The following is a 19186-nucleotide window of genomic DNA, read 5'->3' on the forward strand; positions in this document are numbered from 1 at the left end:
TTAATAAGTAATTAAAAAAGTGTTATTTTTGCTTAAGTATTCCATTTTACATCTTTATACGACGCATACAAGCGGCTCAAATTGTTTTTAACAAGATTATTTTTTAACTCTTGTTTTGTTTCTATTTATTTACATTAAATATTAATTTTTTTTGTTGTATAATCCACTTTTCCAATAATTATGTGATCTATTTCATTTAAAATGGATTCAGGATTTTTTTATATATTGGCAACTATGTCAACTTCGATCTCTGTCGATGATAATGACGTGCAACGGTAAGTAAATTAGATGGACTGTATGCATGAGGTAAAAGAAATGACCAGAGATAGAGATCTTTGGAGACGGATAACACACATCACGATGACCACTACACTCCCTCCGAAGAGAGAGGGGTCAGAACTAAAGAGAGAGATGTCTCCAAAGATTTGTCTGGCACCTTGTTTATAACTGCTTCTCATACTCCAAGTTACTATTTTCATCACTTCTTTTTTTTTTCAATCCCTTACCTCCTCTCTTTTATTTATATCATTTTTCGTTGCTGTTCCTCGTCTCCAGAGACCTCGATCAAAAACTTATTTTAGCTTTTTGGTTTTTCCAATTTTTCGTATTTCCATACTTCTCCGATTGCTATACTCCATCGTTAATAAAGATCTGTAGGCATGTTCACTCATCGCTTCAGAATTTATGCTAGAATTGAAGGAGAAATTAGTGATACCCAATTTCGTTTCCTTAAGAATCCTGGAACAGGAGAGGCACTATTCAGCGTGAAAGTACTTGTTCAGTGGTTTAAAGATGTTAATCAATCTGTATACATGTGGTTTAAAGACCTTGAAAATGCATTCGACAAAGGTAGACGTGGAAAATTGATGGAAATTCTTGAACAAGTAGGGATATACGACAGAAATGTTTTTACCCTTTCTATTGGTTGACACTGATTCTTTCATTTTGCTGTTCCTTCTTAGAGATCATCATACATTTTGTTTTCTTAATGTTCAGTGAAAGTCCGTATCCCTAACTCACTTCTGTGATTCTATTCAGTAACTTCTGGAGGGCTTCATAACTGTCAGTGATTGATACATTCTCCGTTAATTCGAATTCCGACTTCAACATCCTCTACTGCTTCTTGAAAGGCTTTCTCAGAGTATATGTTGAACATAAAGAGTGATAGTATACATCCCTGTCGGACCCCACGTTTGATTTTTGTATCATCGGATTTTCCTGCTTCTGTACGGATCGACTATGTTTAATTCCAGTAAAGATTGCTAATAATTCTTATTGATATTTGTTAATTTCTCCATCAGCTTGTCGTCTTCTACTGTATCAAACGCTTTATGGTAATCAATGAATCATGCATAAATATCGCAATTCACATCTACATCGTTGAAATAGCACTTGTATGCTAAAGAGAGCGTCTCTCGTATACACTGCTTTCCGAAAACCAAATTGTGTACAGCTGATTTTGGTTGATCATCTGGTTGATTGGTAGATCTTGAGAAATATCACAAAACAAAAACTTCAAAAGACACATCATCTAAAAATAAACAATGGATCACACAAGAGATAAAAGAACTGATGACGGAAAGAAGGGCACACAAGAATAAAAACGAACAACAGTACAAAAAAATTAATAAAATAATCAGACAGAAAATGAAAGAAGCTAAAGAACTGTGGCTATCAGAAAAATGTGAAGAAATAGAAAGGTTAGATAAACAACATGACAGTTTTAACATACACCGGAAAATCAAAGAGACAGCTGGCATATACTAGAAGAAGGGTATCGGAAATATCATGGATAAAAATAACAAGATAACAAATGAATGTACAGATAAAATAAACAGATGGGAAGAATACATAAAAGAGCTATTCGACGATGACGAGAAAATTGAGGTCATTGAACCAAGAGGAAGAAATGGGCCACCAATCACCAAAGACGAAATTGAGAAAGCGCTAAAACGAATAAAAAATGAGAAGGCCATGGGACCAGATGAAATACCTACATGAATCTTAAGAATATTAACAAAAAATCATATGGGCACACTAATAGAATTATTTAATGACATTTATTATACGGGAGAGATTCCGAAAGAATGGTTAATATCACTATTTATTCCAATACCCAAAAAATCAAACGCAATGAAGTGTAAAGAGCACAGGACAATTAGCTTGATGAACCATATTCTAAAAGTGTTCATACGAGTGATACACGAACGTGTCTATAAAAAGCTAGATGATAGAATAGCTGAAAACTAATTGGGATTCAGAAAAGGCTTTGGCACCAGAGAAGCATTATTTACTGTACAAACACTAATCGAACGATGTCGAGATGTCAATTGCGACGTATTCATATGTCTAGTCGACTTCGAAAAAGCTTTCGACAAAGTACAACACCGAAGAATGGCAAAAATACTGCAGAACACAGAATTAGATGACGAAGACGTGGGAACCATTGCTAATCTATACCGATATCAGAAAGCCATAATACGAATAGATACACACACAAGGGTGTGTGCTTTCCCCTTTACTTTTTAATATGTATTCAGAAGAATTACTTTAAAGAGGCATTAGAAGACGTAAATAAAGGCATATTTATTAACGGAGCACTTCTGAATAGTCTTAGATACGCCGATGACACATTACTCCTTGCGGACAGCAGAGCAGGACTACAGATCTTGGTTGATCGCATTACACAATCCTGCGAAAGGTATGGAACGGCACTGAATACAAATAAAACAAAAATCATGGTGGTAATCAAGAACAAGATTGAGGAAGACAGTGTTTATGCTAAAGGAAAACTTTTAGGCAGGGTGCACAGATATCAGTACTTAGGTTGCAAACTAAATGAAGAATGGGATAGAAGTACGGAAATAAAACGGCGTATTGAGATAGCTAGAAGTGCTTTTAATAAGATGAAAGCAATATTATGCAATGGAAAACTCAACATCGAAATTAGAACTAGAGTATTGAGATGCTACGTGTTCTCTGTCCTGTTGTATGGAGTTGAGGCCTGGACAATTACAAAGTCGACAGAGAAAAAACTCATTAACTTTGAAATGTGGTGTTATCAAAGAATGTGGAAAATTTCTTGGACACAACACATAACAAATGCGGAAACGCTACGAAGAATGAAAAAAGATAAAGAAATACTCAACACTATAAAGAAAAGAAAAATAAGCTACTTTGGTCAGATACTAAGAAACGAGAAATACGAATTGATGCGGCTGGTCATACAAGGGAAGGTGGAAGGCAAAAGAGAACCGGGGAGAAGACGCACGTCCTGGCTGAAGAATGTGAGACAATGGAGTGGAAAAACGTCAATATAACTTTTCAGAACGGCTGCAGATAGAGTAAAATGGGCCATAATGATCGCCAATATCCTTAGGGATGGGGCACGTTAAGAAGAAAAGAATTATTCACGGCATAATATATGGAAAGGGGGCTCCCGGTTGAAGATAAACATCATGGCTTCGTAAGTGGTTTAATCAGTCTTCGTCGTCATTCTTCAGATCTGTGGTGAATAAAATTATGATAGACGACGTCGAGCAGTAACGCACATGGCCCGTAAAGAAGAAATAAGGTATGTTAGAAACAACTTATAAGACGTTATAAGTGTGTATGAAGATTTATTACATCCTGATTGGTCGGGGAAATTTATACCCTATTATTTTGATCTATTAACATTATTGTAATTTTTTCTCATATATTGCCATCTTAAAATTTCCACTTTTCATTATTAACTATATTAGTAATCATAATAACCTGTAATAATAACCTTCCAGTCATCTGGATACGTTAAAAATTCATTACTGGGATTCTTGTAGGCAATGCTATGATTGTCCATAAATTTTATTTTATACTTCGTGTTTTTTAATATTTTATCCTTGCTTTATAAATAATATTAGGCTAGACTTTACACTTTTTGTATGACAAGATTTGTATTCGTATAATATAGTATAAAAATATACAATTCAGTATATAGAAAAGGAGAAGATAATAGGTTTAAATTATAATTATATTTGATTGAAGCCGGTCCTGCGATGAGTCATATGGTCAGGTAAAAATTTGTATTTCTCAATTGTACTTTCGGAGAAGGCGCATATCCCGTGCAGTAATCTGTTACTTGTATAGAAAAGGTTCTCTGTTGTTATATTTTACTACCACAGGTAAACAAATACAGTACCAGTAGTGTTGCCAGGTGACATGAACCATTTTACGGTAGGGCTAACTTGAAAAATACGGTAGAAAACGGTAGAAATACCATAAAGATATCGAATTTGTTGTTTTTTACATTATCTAATGCCAATGGTCTATTTAAATGCCTTTTTATAACAGTACGTTCATTTTTAAATAATTTTCACCAGAAAATACAAACAAAATTTTTAAAAACATAGTTTTTATTAAAAAATTAACCTAAATAAACTTCAAAAACATTAACTGAAATCAAAACTAAACCTAAAAAGTATGGTAAAACAAAACACAACACTGAATTATAAAAAAATCAACCATTAGATCTCGTCAATAGCCGAGTTCTGCTCGTAAATGTTTTTATTAAGAAGTTTTCCCATATCATTTTCATTTTCATTTGATTTCAAGATTCCGAGAATCTTGAAATCAAATCTTAACTGTATTTTCCTTTTTATTTCGATATACTCTGTACGAGTACTAGAAACCAATTCGCTAAGAATTTTGCTTAGTTGAGGAGATATGCTGTGGAATGCAATTTTTAGATTCCCCATGTCTCTCATAACATCTCTATCAACGTCTGTTTTGCCTTGCAATTCTTAGAGGGCACAGATTAAAGCGAAATTCTGAATTTGGTTTCGAAAATTAGTTTACGATTTTATTATCAGATGTCGCTATTTGCGTTTATACGAAGCCATGTTAGAGTTGCTTCCTAAGACAGAAAAGATTTATTTTCACGTTCAGTGCGATTGCGAAAGCCTTTCTGATGAGGCCTATTAGGCCGAAATACGTATAAGCGGATGCGCAAGCGCCCTGTACGTGAAATCAAATCTTAACTGTCTTTTCCTTTTTAAATAGAGATAAATTGGTGAACATATTTAGTCCACTACCATAATTCATTTCATTTACTTGACTCCAAAATGCTAGTATATCATTAGATTCAGGCCACTCAGTGTTTTATAAAAGTCTCCACTCATTATCTAATGATTGAAGATCGCCCTGATTTATCCCAATATTGCCCAATTTTGGTGAAATATGTGCAATTGAATTAATTTGTCTACTTTGCACCAAATCAAGATTTATGAACTACAAATCTTCCAAGATGTTATTTTTTATGGGAAACCTTTTTAATAATTAGTACAGACCCTCTATATAAAATTCTAAACACTGTAACTTTACAAATTACAAGTCATTTTTATCTACACTAGACGTAGAAATGTCAGAACCAAAATACATCTGTATATTATGAATATGTATTTTATATTTTGTCAAATGCCTAAAATTTTAAAATGTGGTAGAATAAGGTGTTAAAACGGTAGAGCGGTAGATCGAGGTGGAAAACGGTAGATCTACCGTAAAAACGGTAGACCTGGCAGCACTGAAAGTACCAGCAACGCAGAAGATATTTTTTCAATAGGTAGTATCTGCTCAAAGTAAGAGAATTCAGATTTTGCCTGCTTGTTTATGAAGATAGGTCTGGGCTCAGGAATAGACAAAAATTTGTCCAAAAATTAGATCCGATAGACCCGAAAAGGTTTAAGTTATTCAAATAATCCGTCCAAATAATATACATCCGCGAATGTCGTGTATAAATCTCTGGATTATTATTTAATAGTATAACCATTGCCTTATCTTTTTTCCTACAGAATATTACTGTATATGAAATGAGGTTTATGTCGGTTATCACGAAAACTAGATGTAATGAGTGCTATTGGAAAAATCTGTCAACAATTATCAATACATGAAAAAGAAACGGAACTTCTTATCTGAATATTTAGTGAACCTAAATGAATATCTCCTTTTACTTTTTTTTATTTGTTACCATTAATTTTTATTTTATTTTCGTATCTTGTAGCTAAGTAAGTTTGTAAGTTTGTGAAGTACTGGTAGGATGTACTAGCCAAAAATGTTTTGCCTTTAAGTATTTGGTATGATCGATTTAGCTAAAAAGACATTTATGTTTTTGTCCTAAATATGTATATAAGATTTAACCTTCTCTATGTTCTTAATATCTACGGTATTTCCTTAGTTATCTAGCAATTGCTTTGTGACTTATTTATATAACCCCAGTATCTATCGAGGACAGAGAAACAAGTATAGAAATTACAAAGGAAGAAATATTGTATGCACTAAAGAACACCAGAAATGGAAAAAGCCTGGGGTCAGATCAACTGCCTATTGATATCCTTAAAATAGTATAAAATGAGTACATGGATGTCCTCTTAAAGCTCTTTAATGAATTTTATCAGTCGGGTGACATACCCAATGAATTATTAACCTCAACATTTATTTGTCTTTCAAAAAAGAAAAATGCTAGAGAATGCACTGACCACCGCACCATAAGCCAGATGTTTCACACACTCAAAATGTTTTTAAAGATCATCCATAAACGCATTTACCAAATACCTGATATGGATATTGAAGAAACCCAGTTTGGATTCCTTAGAGGAGTAGGTACCCATGAAGCTCTCTCTGTATTCAACGTACTAATCCAGAGATGCTTGGATGTTAACCAAGATATGTACGTCTGTTTCATAGATTACAACAAGGCTTTCGATAAAGTCTGCCACAAAGAGCTAATGGACGTCCTCAAAGCAAAACAATTACAATACAATGACCTTCGAATTATAACAAATCTATATTATAAACAGCAGACACACATACGCATTAATAAACACACATAAGAAGAGTTCGAAATTAAAAGAGGAGTGCGACAGGGGTGTGTATTGTCACCACTACTATCCAATGCATACTCTGAAGAAATTATGAAAAGAGCTCTTGAGGGAGAAACAGCAGGAATAAAGGTCAATGGAACACCAATTAACAACATTAGATATGCGGACGATACTATCATAATAGCAGACAACCTCCAAGACCTTCAAAGCTAATGAACAAGATAGTTGAGTGCGGAGAAGAATATGGATTATCAATAAACGTCAAGAAAACTAAAACTAAAGTTATGAGGATATCAAAAACCCAAAATAATGATGAAAGCCTGACAATTAACGGTAAAACTTTAAAACAAGTTGTAAACTATAATTATCTTGGCACAATAATTATTCACACAAACGATTACTCCAAAGAAATGAAAGTTCGAATAGAGAAAGCACGAACAAACTTCCATAAAATAAGAAAGGTACTTTGTGCAAGAGAACTTAGACTTGGGAGTTAGGCTGGCAAGGTGTTATATTTTCTCGACTCTGCTTTACGGGATAGAAGCATGGACACTTAACGTTGGAAGTATTTGAACTGTGGGTGTATAGAAGAATCCTGAAGAGCATGTAACAAACAACGAAGTCATGAGAAGAGTCAACAAAAGAATGGAAATATTGAAAACCATCAAAACACGAAAGCTGCAATACCTGGAGCATGTTATGCATAATGAAAGATATAACATACTTCAATTATTTATACAAGGGAAAATCCAGGGCAAGAGAAGTGTACGAAAGAGAAGAATCTAATGGTTGCGTAACTTGAGGGAATGGTACGGATACACATCAATCGAACTATTCAGAGCGGCAGCATCTAAGATCAGAATAGCCATGATGATTGCCAACCTCCGTCGCGGAGATGGCACGTAAAGAAGAAGAAGTATTTGTACAATAATAGCGAGTTTGCTACAGCTGGCGCTGGTTTCGCATCTTAATTTCCCTCGTTTTCTGTTGAATTAATCTTTCTTCTTCCTTTGCCCTATCCGTTTCGGACGTTGGCTATTAACAAGGCTATCTTGACTTTGTTTACGGCACCTCTGAACAGTTCGGTCGATGTTAGTCCGAACCATTGTCGCAGGTTATGCATCCATGAGTGTCGTCTTCTTCCCGGTCCCCTCCTACTGTCGATTCTTCCTTGGACTATTAACTGTAGCAGCCGGTACTTAGTATTCCATATATATTATATTATTAATCTTTAGTTTTTAAATTTCTGGCGGTCATTGCATCTCCTCTTCAGGACCGTCTTGGTCTGCCTCCTTTTCTTCTAGTGGGCAGAGTCTTTTTTGGCCATCTATGTTTATGCATTCTCTGCAGGTGTCCATACCAGCTTAGTCTTTTGGCTTCAATTGTGTATATTATGTCTTCCGAATATCTTCGTTTCTCGCCCTATCAAGTCTAGTGAGCAACATCGTCTCTGATAGTTTCTTTTCCATGACCGTAATCTTTGATTTGTTTCTATTATTGTTTTATCAATTTATTTTATCATTTATAACAAAATCTTCTTTTGTTATTTTATTATTCTACAATAGTCGGTGTAACTGTCTAGTAGCTAATCTTGCTTGTATCCTGGAATGTATATCTTCATTACTCCCTGCTTTTGGTGTTATTTGGAATCTGAAGTATCTGATGTTATTTTGACTCCCAAATATTTAAAGATTTCAGTTGATTTTATAGTTCCCATTTCAATTTGTAGGCCTTCTGGGTTTTCTCCGGCAACTAAGTACTCGATTTTTTGTATATTAATTGTGAAGCCTCACTTGGTGTACCCTTCTTCCAGTTTTTTAAGCATATGGTCTACACAACTTTTTTGTAAAGCTGTAGTACTGTTTTTATAATTTTTTTGTTTATTCCTTGTTTTTCTATTGCTACAAAGAGCATTGAAAGTGGTACACTATTGTATGCCTTTGTCAAATCAATAAAGACTATATAAATTGGAAAGTTGTGGGCTATTCTTTGCTCAATAACCTGCTTTAGAGAAAATATGCTGTGTTTTTTGCTGAGTTTGGTTGCTGTAGCCTGGGTTAAGAAAAGTGTTTCGGCGCCTAATCATAACTGGAAGCGCACATTGGTGGAGCATATTTTTCAAATAATTTGGGATGTTGCTGTTGAAGATGTCTGATAGAGCTCCATATGTAGCCTATGCTAAAGTGATTCTTTTTTGCAGTTCAGCAGTTTGGTTATCCGTGGCAATTCGCACTCCACTATAAATATGAATAAATCCTCCCATGTCTTCGCTACCTTGGCCTATTTTCTATGTTTCGATAACAACAGTGATATCTGATTTTATTTTTTTTTTTACTTCTGCTATGACTTTGTCTGATATGATTCTTCACCCTTGGACATTCCATGTATTTATATTCAAAGTTTTTGTTCGTTTGCTACATCGTCTTCGTTTTTTCCCGTTCGTGTTCCAAAACTGGATTTTTTGCAGTGGGTTTTTTTACAGACCTTCACTCAAAGACTTTAGAAATGTTAATCCCTACGTCACTGATTTCCTGGTAAGTCCTTTTAAAATTTAAATCTCTTAGTTTCATAACAGTTCATTCTATCTCTAGGGGCGGACCGAGATGAAATCATCTTTATGGTTGTTAGGTAGTTGCCTTGTAGCTTAAAAGACCGATGGTACAATAGGTATAGTACTTGCAATAATAAATTTTAACATTTATAATTAAATATTTAAAAAACCTACGAATCATAGATAAAACGAAATTTGTTTATATACTCACCGCTAAAGTATAAAAACACTGATTTGGATAATATAAAATATATATAAACAACGTATAAAAATTTATTAATCGATTTTTTTAGGTTGATATTTTTTTATACGAATATCTAAAAAAGAATGGATATTTTTACAAAACCATTATATAAATATTTATCGTCGTTGTCACTAGCAATCAACACCATTAAAGAGATAAAGAAGTAATGAAATTATCATTTGGAAATTTCTGTCTAAACTGATAATTATTGGATTAGCCAAAGGTTAGAAAGTTTTCTATACTCAAAAAATGTTCTATAGGTACTATTTGTTTTGAATTAAATTTGGTGAATAATGCTAATACAGTTAAGTTTAACTCAAAATAATCGAAGAAGGCATGCAATGCATTAGATCGTTGTGTTTGGTCTTTGATCTTCAAAGTCATTAATAGAAAATGGTTATATAGATTATAAAACGGAAAATAATATTTTTTGTTTGCTTAATGACGATAGTCAATACAAATAATGCTGACTGATATGTAGGATGATTCATTTAAAATAAAATTTGTCATAAACGTAGAAAACGTTAAATTTATCAAGGGCTAAATTTAATGCATTGAATAACATCGAAAGTAAATATTAACTATTGATATCGGCAGGAAGACAGGTGCACTCCTCCTCAACTAAAAAATGGGCACTAAATAAAGCAGTTTATATATCAGGATTTCTAAGGATACATCGTCATTTGGCCCCATGGCAGGAATGCTTTGGTGTCTTTGCAAACCCATCTGAATAGTATGCATCCTAGTATCCAGTTCACGATGGAGGTGGAAACTAATTCGTCCTTACCGTTCCTCGGCTTTATCATAAAGAAAAACCAATCCCAAGGTTTGGTTATCGAAAACCCACTAATACCAATCAGTAATTGCATGCCAACTCTCATCATCCACCTTCACAAATTAATTCAGTCATTAATACCCTTGTGTCCAGAATAATACACCTTTGCGATGATGCAAGTAAACCCGCTGAGTTCTCTAGTTTAAAACAAGCCCTCATCAAAAATGGTAACCGCAAAAATCACATCAATAGGATCATCCACAGACATCAATCTGTCACTCAATCTCAACCCGAAGACTCAGACACTCGTCATATGTAAGCTTTTCTTCCTTACATCAAAGGTGTCACTGACAAAATCGACAAAATTCTTAAATCAAGAGGAATAAAACAATATTTATCCCCTAACAAAAACTTTTATCTCTTGTTCGATCAATCAAATACAACATTACAAATGAACAACACGGAAGTTATGAAATTCCTTGTACAGACTGCCTCCGATCCTATATAGGCCAAACAAGTCGTAGAATCCAAAATAGGATTTATGAACATTCCATTTCTGTTTGCAATTCCGATTCAATTTTAGCTCTAGGTCAACACCATCTTTATACAGGTCACGAAATTGATTTTAAAAACTCCAGAACCATAGCCCCCATCCGCTTCTATAAACCAAAAATTATCCGAGAATCTAATTACATTCAGTAATTCTCCGTTGATTTTTAATCCATATGGCTTTTTCTCAAGTGCTTTTTTAAATAAATGGTCCTAGTAAACATTGAACAATGTTAGGGACAAAATTCAACCTTGTCTGACTCCTCGTTGTACAGAGATTTCGTCTGTGTAGCTACATTTTTGCGGTGGCGGTTTGATTCTAGTACAGATTCTTATTGAAACTAATATCTTTATCATCTATTCCTATATTTTTTAGTATCTGCATTAATTTTAAATGCTGTACTTTATCGAATGCCTTTTCGAAATCCACGAAGCATGTGCAAAGACATCTTCTCTTTGACCACGGCATTTTTATAATAGGATATTTAGCGCAATAAGTGCCTTCCTACTTCCGATCATCATCATAGTCACTAACATCTTGGCAGATGTGTTGTGGTTCATCATTGAGCTTCGTCAGCTGGGATAGTCTACTTCCAATAGCATTTCTAAAACCAAATTGGTTTTAAATAATGAAAAATTCAAACAATCTTTGTCCTCGGTCGTTAGGTTCTCTAAGACCATAGAGACCTACAGTTTGACCTTGTCGACCTTCCCCAATTTTTGCATTTTCTGTTTATTAAAATTCCAAGATATCTAGGATTTAATAATAGAGCTTTTCGACTTCATCTTCATATTTGCTTTCTGCAGTATATTTCCATAGATTTAAAATACATTGGTTTTGGATGGTTGAGTATTGATTTGGAATTATGTTATTCTATCCGAGACTTGTACGAACTTGACTACATATTTACTCAGTTCTGAAGTTACCAATATGCCTACCCCATTTTTGTAATGCGGGTGTTCTGTATTGTTACCGGAAGAATATAATACACTACCATCCTTTTTACAAGTTCTTGACTTAGGCCATCTCAATTCGCTGATTCCCAATAGATCTATTTTTATTCTTTTCATTTCCTGAATTACATTGACAAATTTTCTAGCAGCAAATACACTTTTGACATTTCATGTGCAAATTCTCAAATTAGGTTTTCTTATTTGTAGGATTTCTTCACAAGGTTTTCTCATATTTACAACCTGAGAGGCGTTGTGGTATAAATATGTTTCCCCTCTCCTGACGAATCTTGGTTTCCGCTTTCCATGATTAGTAACGTTTTAGAATTGAAGTATCAGTTCCATGGTGATTTTCTTGGGGGTAATTTCTAGGGCGATTAAATATTCTTCTTTAGATGCCGTGTCCTTATTCAGACGTTGGCCGTCATCATGTTTAGAAGTCCCTGAAACCTTTCTCTGTCAGCTGCTGCGCGAAATAATTCTTCTACTATAGTACCACACCATTGTCTAATATTCCAAAGCTATGAAAGTTTCTTTGGACATATCGATCTAGTTCCCTCCATATTTCCTTGTATTATAAGCGTAGTAGATGGTATTTGGGTTCTCTAATTATATGGCCAAAGTATTCTGTTTTTCTCTTGTTTATGATGTTTATGAGCAGACGTTCTAAATTCATCATTTTAAGAATCATCATCAACCTGTATGCGTCCACTGCTGGACATAGGTGTCCTTCAGCTATTTACATCTGTCTCTGTCTTGCGCCGGTTGCTTCCAGTTATTGCCAACAAGGTTCAGGTCGTCAGTCCATCTAGTCAGTGGGCGTCTTCTGCTCCGTATTGCTTCTTGTCTTTGTCTCTACTCGACAATACGTTTTGTCCATCGGTTGTCTCATAATCTGGCGATGTATCCTGCCCAATTCCATTTTAGCGACGCGATTTTGTCGATGACGTCTGTTGTTTTTGTTCTACAACGTATTTCTTCGTTTGGAATTCGGTCTTTCTGAGAGAGACCTAACATCTGGCGCTCCATTTCTCTCTGAGTCACGTGAATCTTATTCACTACCTTTTTTGTGACTGTTAATGTTTCCGCTCCATAAGTGAGTACAGGTAACACACATTGGTCAAAGATTTTCCTTTTGAGGCATATGGGTAGATCCGATTTAAATACATAGTTTAATTTACCAAATAAGGTAAATTAAACTATGGTACTTATACGATGTAGTTTGCACAATATCCCTTTCATCAACTGCAATATTTCGATTTAGCCCCAGATTAGTCATTATTTGCGTCTTGTTCATATTAATTTTTAGTCCGACCTCCAAGGAAGCATGATATAATTTTTATATCATGCTTCATGATAGAAGTCTAATTTAGCGTCCAGTCTTTTTTTGATAATTTTTGTGAACTGTTTATATGTGTGAAAGCAAACTGATAGGACGGTAGTTTTTTAAATCTGGTATTTCTCCTTGCTTGTGTAATAAAGTAATGACTGCATTATTCCATTGAGAATGAGTTTTTCCTTGGTAGATGCGTTCGGTGAAAAGCTTGTTCAAAGCCTGGATAGTTTGATCGCTTCGATCGTATTTGTTATTTTTCATTTCTAAAAGTCCCGTTTTGATTTCGTATGGAGTTATTTTTGGTATTCATTCTGATCCCTGGTTTATGATTTTGGGCAGGGGCTGATCTTGCCTTTCGTCGGTGCTCTGATACATTTGGCGATTCGACAACCTCAAGGATTTTGGTTCTATCAGTAGTAATGTTTCCATCTTTATTTTTTATTTTGTACATATTTTTGTTGCCAATGTTTTTCGCTTCAAAATTTTTAAACTTTTTTTTTCTTGAATTATTTTAGTTACTTCTTTTGTATTGTTTTTTCTTACGTCTTTTCGGATTGATTAGTGGATATTTTTATTTAATTTATTCATTGTTGTGTAGTTGGAGCCGTATTTTTCCGTCAGCTGTCTTCTTTTACCTATTAGCTATTTGGTATCTATTAGAATATCTTACGCTAAATAAAGATATTTCAGTGCTCACCGTATTGCCTAAATAAAACACTATTGCTGATTTTTCCTCAATACATTTCATACATACATTTCATTAACTTTCGATTTTTAAACAATAAATCATAAAATAAAAATATTGATTATTCAAGTATTATCTAACTTAATTGTGACCAAACGCAACCCGTTATACACATTTAGCACTACGTGTGGCCTAACTTTTATACAACTACTACGTGTGGCCTAACAATACTCTGGCAAATGTATTAGATTTTTGCAAAAGTTTGGAATGTGTTTATTTGTTTTCTGTAGTATCTCATGACTTTTGATGTAAAATAATTAGGGAAACAGGAACTTAACAGTTTCGAATTTCCCATCTATGGCTCGTTTGATAATTTACCACACGGTAGGTATATATATATTTGTTAGAAAAATAATATCTATTATATATGTAACATCTGTCATATATTATCATCACATCTCTGACTTCTTTATAACACGCATTCGCTATAATTATGCATTTGTATGTTCATGTAAATTCATCATGTTTAAAATACCCGCCAATCCACGATTTTCTGGTTACGTGACCCTCCACTAGAGTCGCTGAAATTCCCCCTCTTCTTGAACCCTGCCCTCCCGACCGCCGCAGAATCAAAGGTCACCAAAACTTGTTATTTATCGTTCTTTTCATAGCAGATGCGCCGTGCTCTACAGCTCAACTTTCCCAATGCGCAAAGCTTAAATCTATTACACAATAATTTCAAATTACTGAACTTGTTATTAAGTTGTATTTGATTTTCTAGGTAATGAACAAAACCAGTTATTGAGTGATCTGTTATAAATTTTAAGGGGGTAAGTTTTTAATCACACGTGCTATGTTTACTAGGTTATTACAGAGTTGTACTTAACCATATGTGATAACTAATTTGATTTTGATTTTATATCAATTTATTGCTTATTTTCGCAAAAACTACAATTATTTTTTTTATATACTAGATTAGGTAAATTTTGGCACGTGTAAGGCACTACATTTTACATTTACTAAAATATTTGAAGATATTTAATAATTTATTCGTTTGTTTATTATTTACAAATAACTTTCTTTCTTTTCTAAAAATCATTATGTAAATGAAGTAACGAGATTACTTAACTAATTCGTTTTTAATAGCTTTATTTGATTTTTAAAGGTATATAAATATAAATGACATAATAGTTTTTAAATTTTGTATTAACTATTATATTTATTTGAAGGAATCAACTTAGATGGTATAAACTGTAAAACTTCTAATCCAATTTCAATAGGTACTACATATAAGGCATTGGTCTTTCATTTTGTTGTATGCATTGTTCAAAACTTAAATAACGAAAAAGATATCTCTTTTGTCACAATTATACAATAGAAATTATTTGTCACAATAATATCTTTATAATCATAGTTTTAGAATAAATTCGAAATGCATATATACAGGCTTTCTAAACAAATAATAATGGTAAACCGTTATACTGAGTCATCCAAAAGTCCAAAATGGTTGTAATACAGTATTGAACGATTTTTACCATTAATAATTATTCGGAAGACATCTCGAAAAATCCTAATGTGAAGTGTTGTATTTTTTATACACGATAAGATTTCCACTGTAACGATAAGATTTGGTAATTACGCTTGTCAACGTGGGGGATTAATGCAAATTTCGTAGCCACATTTCAGGTGCGTACTTTCATATTTTATCACTAATTTTTAATGTCAGATCCGCTGTTTTCGTTTACCGACGCAAAATGTTATTGATTGAAACGCATTTTCTTTCTTCTTCTTCTTCCTTCTTGTATTTAGGCTTTAACGCCTGTTTCTTCTTCTATATTAGCCTCCTAAATTATTTAAATTATCGCAGCATCTTTTTCTTGGTATGCGAATACTTCTTCGTCCATTTGGTGACTTATTTCGTGCTATTTATACCATACTATCCTCTGCCATTCTACTAATGTGTTCGTTCCACTCCTGTTTCCGTTTTGTCACCCATCCATTTATGTCTTCTATATTGCATGTTCTTCTTATGTTTTCGCTTCTCTCTCCCCCTATCCAACAGACTTTTCTCTGATATTCGTCGGAGTATTTTCATCTCTGTTGTTTCTAGTAGTCATCTATTGCTGCTTTATAGATTCTTGTTTTTGTGTCTTGTCTTGGGTGTTTGTTCTTTTAGATTGTGTCATTAAGAGATCCCATTCGGTTGCTGGTGTGTTATTGTATTCCTTCAATTCTGCCATTTCTTTCCGTTGGTTTCTTATCAAACTCCATATTTGTTTTTGTGTACCGTAGAAGTCGCTTTCCATCCTTTTTGTAAACTGTCCCTAGTGTTCATTTTTTGTTCTTCTTACCAACTGCTTTGTTTCATTTCGTATTCTTCTATAGGTGTCTAGGGATTCTGGAGTATTTGATGTTTTATACTTCGTGTAGGCCTCTCGTTTCTCTTTTATTTCTTTTTTGAACCATGGTGTATTGTTGTTCTGTCTTTTGTTTAGTATGACTTTGCGTTTTCCTAGAGCTTCTGTTGCTGCTTCTTCAATGTTGTTTTTAATTTTCTCCCAGCTCGCGTTTATATTTTCGGTGTTGTCTATTTGTTTTAGCTATATCTTCTGTGATAGCCTCCTTTGGTACAATTTCCTATAGAATCGTTTCACAGTGAATCTACATGGAATTTTTCCTCGGTGATTTCCTGTAAAAAATGTTTTGGTGTTATTTTCATTCTTATTTTTGCTAGTACTAGTTTGTGTTCACTTCCTGTGTCTACTGAGTTTAAAGTTCGGATATGTAGAATCTGCTTTGGGTAAATTTTTCTATTAGTGACTATAAAATCGATCATAGATTTGTGCCCCCTGGAGTTTTCAAATTTATATTTATACTGGAGCTTATGGTCGAAAAATGTATTATTGATTCTCAATTCGTCAAAAGCGCAGAGATTAGCCATGAGTTCTCCATTTGCGTTGACGTGGTTTTCATTAAATATTTGTTTTACTCCTGGAACTATTTCATTTCCGATTCGTGCATTAAAGTCACCCATAAGAATTAAGGGTTCTTTATGAGGTATTTCATCCAGGATGGTTTGCAATTGATCATTTTTAAATAAGAGGCAGTGGATATAGTTATCGTCAATTTTTCTCTTATCTGTCCACATTTCGGGTTCCAGTTTTCTAATATTTTATCTAAATATAAAATTTATATAAGGACGGTGATAGGCAACGTCCTTGTCGAAGATCTTTATCGACTTTTAACGGTTATGAGTAGTTTTATTCTACATTTATCGTTTTTGATGAGTTGGTATGAGGTTCCTTTCGTCTACTATTGGTTTTAATCTTTTGAGCAATAGTTTTTCAAATAGATGATGATGAAACTTCATTTTACGGTTTACCTGGCTTTGCTATCATTATGACCTCCGCAACTTTCCAGTCAATCGGCACATGCTTAAGTCTAAATGATGCATTTATTGAATAAGTTTCACTATAGCTTTTTTGGAAGCTGTTTTAATATTTCTCCTGTTAACAAGTCGAATTCAGGCGCTTTTCTAGGATTAATATTTTCGTTTATCTCCTTTTTGGCCAACACAATTAAATCAAAAAACTTTCTTCTAGAAGAAAGTAGAAAATTGCGAGGAGCTCTTTTTTACAATGTTGTGAATAATTTCCTATGAACTACTGAAAACTTTTGTGATTGGATCCAAAATTCAGATTAGTTAACCAAGCAATTGTATTATTTTTATTATCCTCATCACAAAATACAAGAGAAATATAATTTACTTGATTTTTCTTCATAATTTTCTGCAATTTTCAATTAAGTGAGTATTTATTCTAATTTCGTTATATATTTTAATTGTGGTTCAAGGTTTTTAATCAACAATTACAAATATCTATTTTGATTTTTATTATTTGCATACATAGAAACATCTTCTTCTTCTTCTTCTATTGGGCCTTCTCCATTCTGCTTACTTGGTTATTCCATTCCTTTTTCTATTTTGTGTCCATTCATTTATACACTGTACGTTATATTTTCTTCTAATGTCTTCACTTCTCTTTTGATCTCTCAGCGATTTCCTGTAATTCTTCTCAGTACTCTCATCTCTGCCGTTTTCAGTAGCCTTTGCGTTGTGGTTATGTCGGGTCTTGTTTCTGAGGCACATATCATTATTGGTCTTACATTGGCTTTATAAATTCTTGACTTCATCTCAGTGTTAATGTAGTTTGCCAGTTTATTTGTCTTTTGTACTTGATCAGCCACTTCTTTGTCCAGAAGAAACTAGAAATATAATTCTGTCTAATCAAAGATTACGACTAAATAATATTTATTTTAAAAACAAATTATTTAACCATAAAATTCTTTGTGTAAATAAGGTACGCCACTGTGTATCAGGTAAGACCTTTAAAATTTAAACCCCAACGCTATTGTCTGTTTATCTATAGGTAAAATCCCCATATTTGGGAATATTTAAGCTAACTACAGTTATCTGATGACGTAACAGGCATTTTGAAAAATCAAAACAGCTCCCAGACATCAAAAATTTTTAGAATGAAGATACCAGAAATCATCTCGTTGAAAATTAAACAATATAACGAGCTTAGATCGTAAAATATTTTATGTCATATTAACTCTTGTTCTAACTTGGGATTTTAAGTTTATAAAGTGTTTTATCTCCTAAATATTGTATTCTGCTATTGCTATATTTTATAGCTGCCTTCTGCGTTTTTACTTGCATTCATATACATATTTTGATTTGGTCTGATTGATTTTAGGGCCAATATTTTGTTCAGCTCTTTCTATTTGATAATACCTCTATCATTTATCTTCTAGAGCTTGCAATTATGTCAACATCATCTGCAAACGCTAGTATTTGCACCTTCTGTGCAAACCTGCTGTGGGTAGGAAAGCTTACGAAGATTTTCCACCCACCTCTTAAAATATGAAAAAAAAAAGTTATGTCTATTTTGTATCTACCTAGTTCGTTTAAGAGAGTTTGGAGAGGTGCTTATCTAAACAAGGTTCGAATATTCCATGTCGCAACCCTCAAACCATATTCCTTTTTCTCGCACAGTCGTCGTCATTTAATCAGTCAGACTTTTCTTATTTGAACCAAAGAATATATATTCTTTGTTTGAACATTCACCACTTCGTTTTTCTAGGAGGAGGTAGTTAACCTTTAGCCTAACCGTCTATTCTTCGGAGGACCATTTCTCCGGCCCTCGTTTCCCACTTAATTGGTTACCATAATCTTCCACA

The 19186-nt window shown here is 33.7% G+C and overlaps 1 long non-coding RNA gene across 1 annotated transcript in view; it reads left to right on the forward strand.

The window, feature by feature from the left end:
• Positions 1-14571: 14571 nt before the first annotated feature.
• LOC140443088 (uncharacterized) overlaps positions 14572-19186 on the forward strand; it is a 48338-nt gene continuing 43723 nt past the window's right edge. The window contains exon 1 of the long non-coding RNA XR_011951182.1: positions 14572-14775. This is a non-coding gene — a long non-coding RNA (uncharacterized lncRNA). The remainder of the gene's footprint in view (positions 14776-19186) is intronic.

Source organism: Diabrotica undecimpunctata, chromosome 6 (assembly GCF_040954645.1).
Source record: "Diabrotica undecimpunctata isolate CICGRU chromosome 6, icDiaUnde3, whole genome shotgun sequence".
Taxonomy (NCBI): Eukaryota; Metazoa; Arthropoda; class Insecta; order Coleoptera; family Chrysomelidae; genus Diabrotica; species Diabrotica undecimpunctata.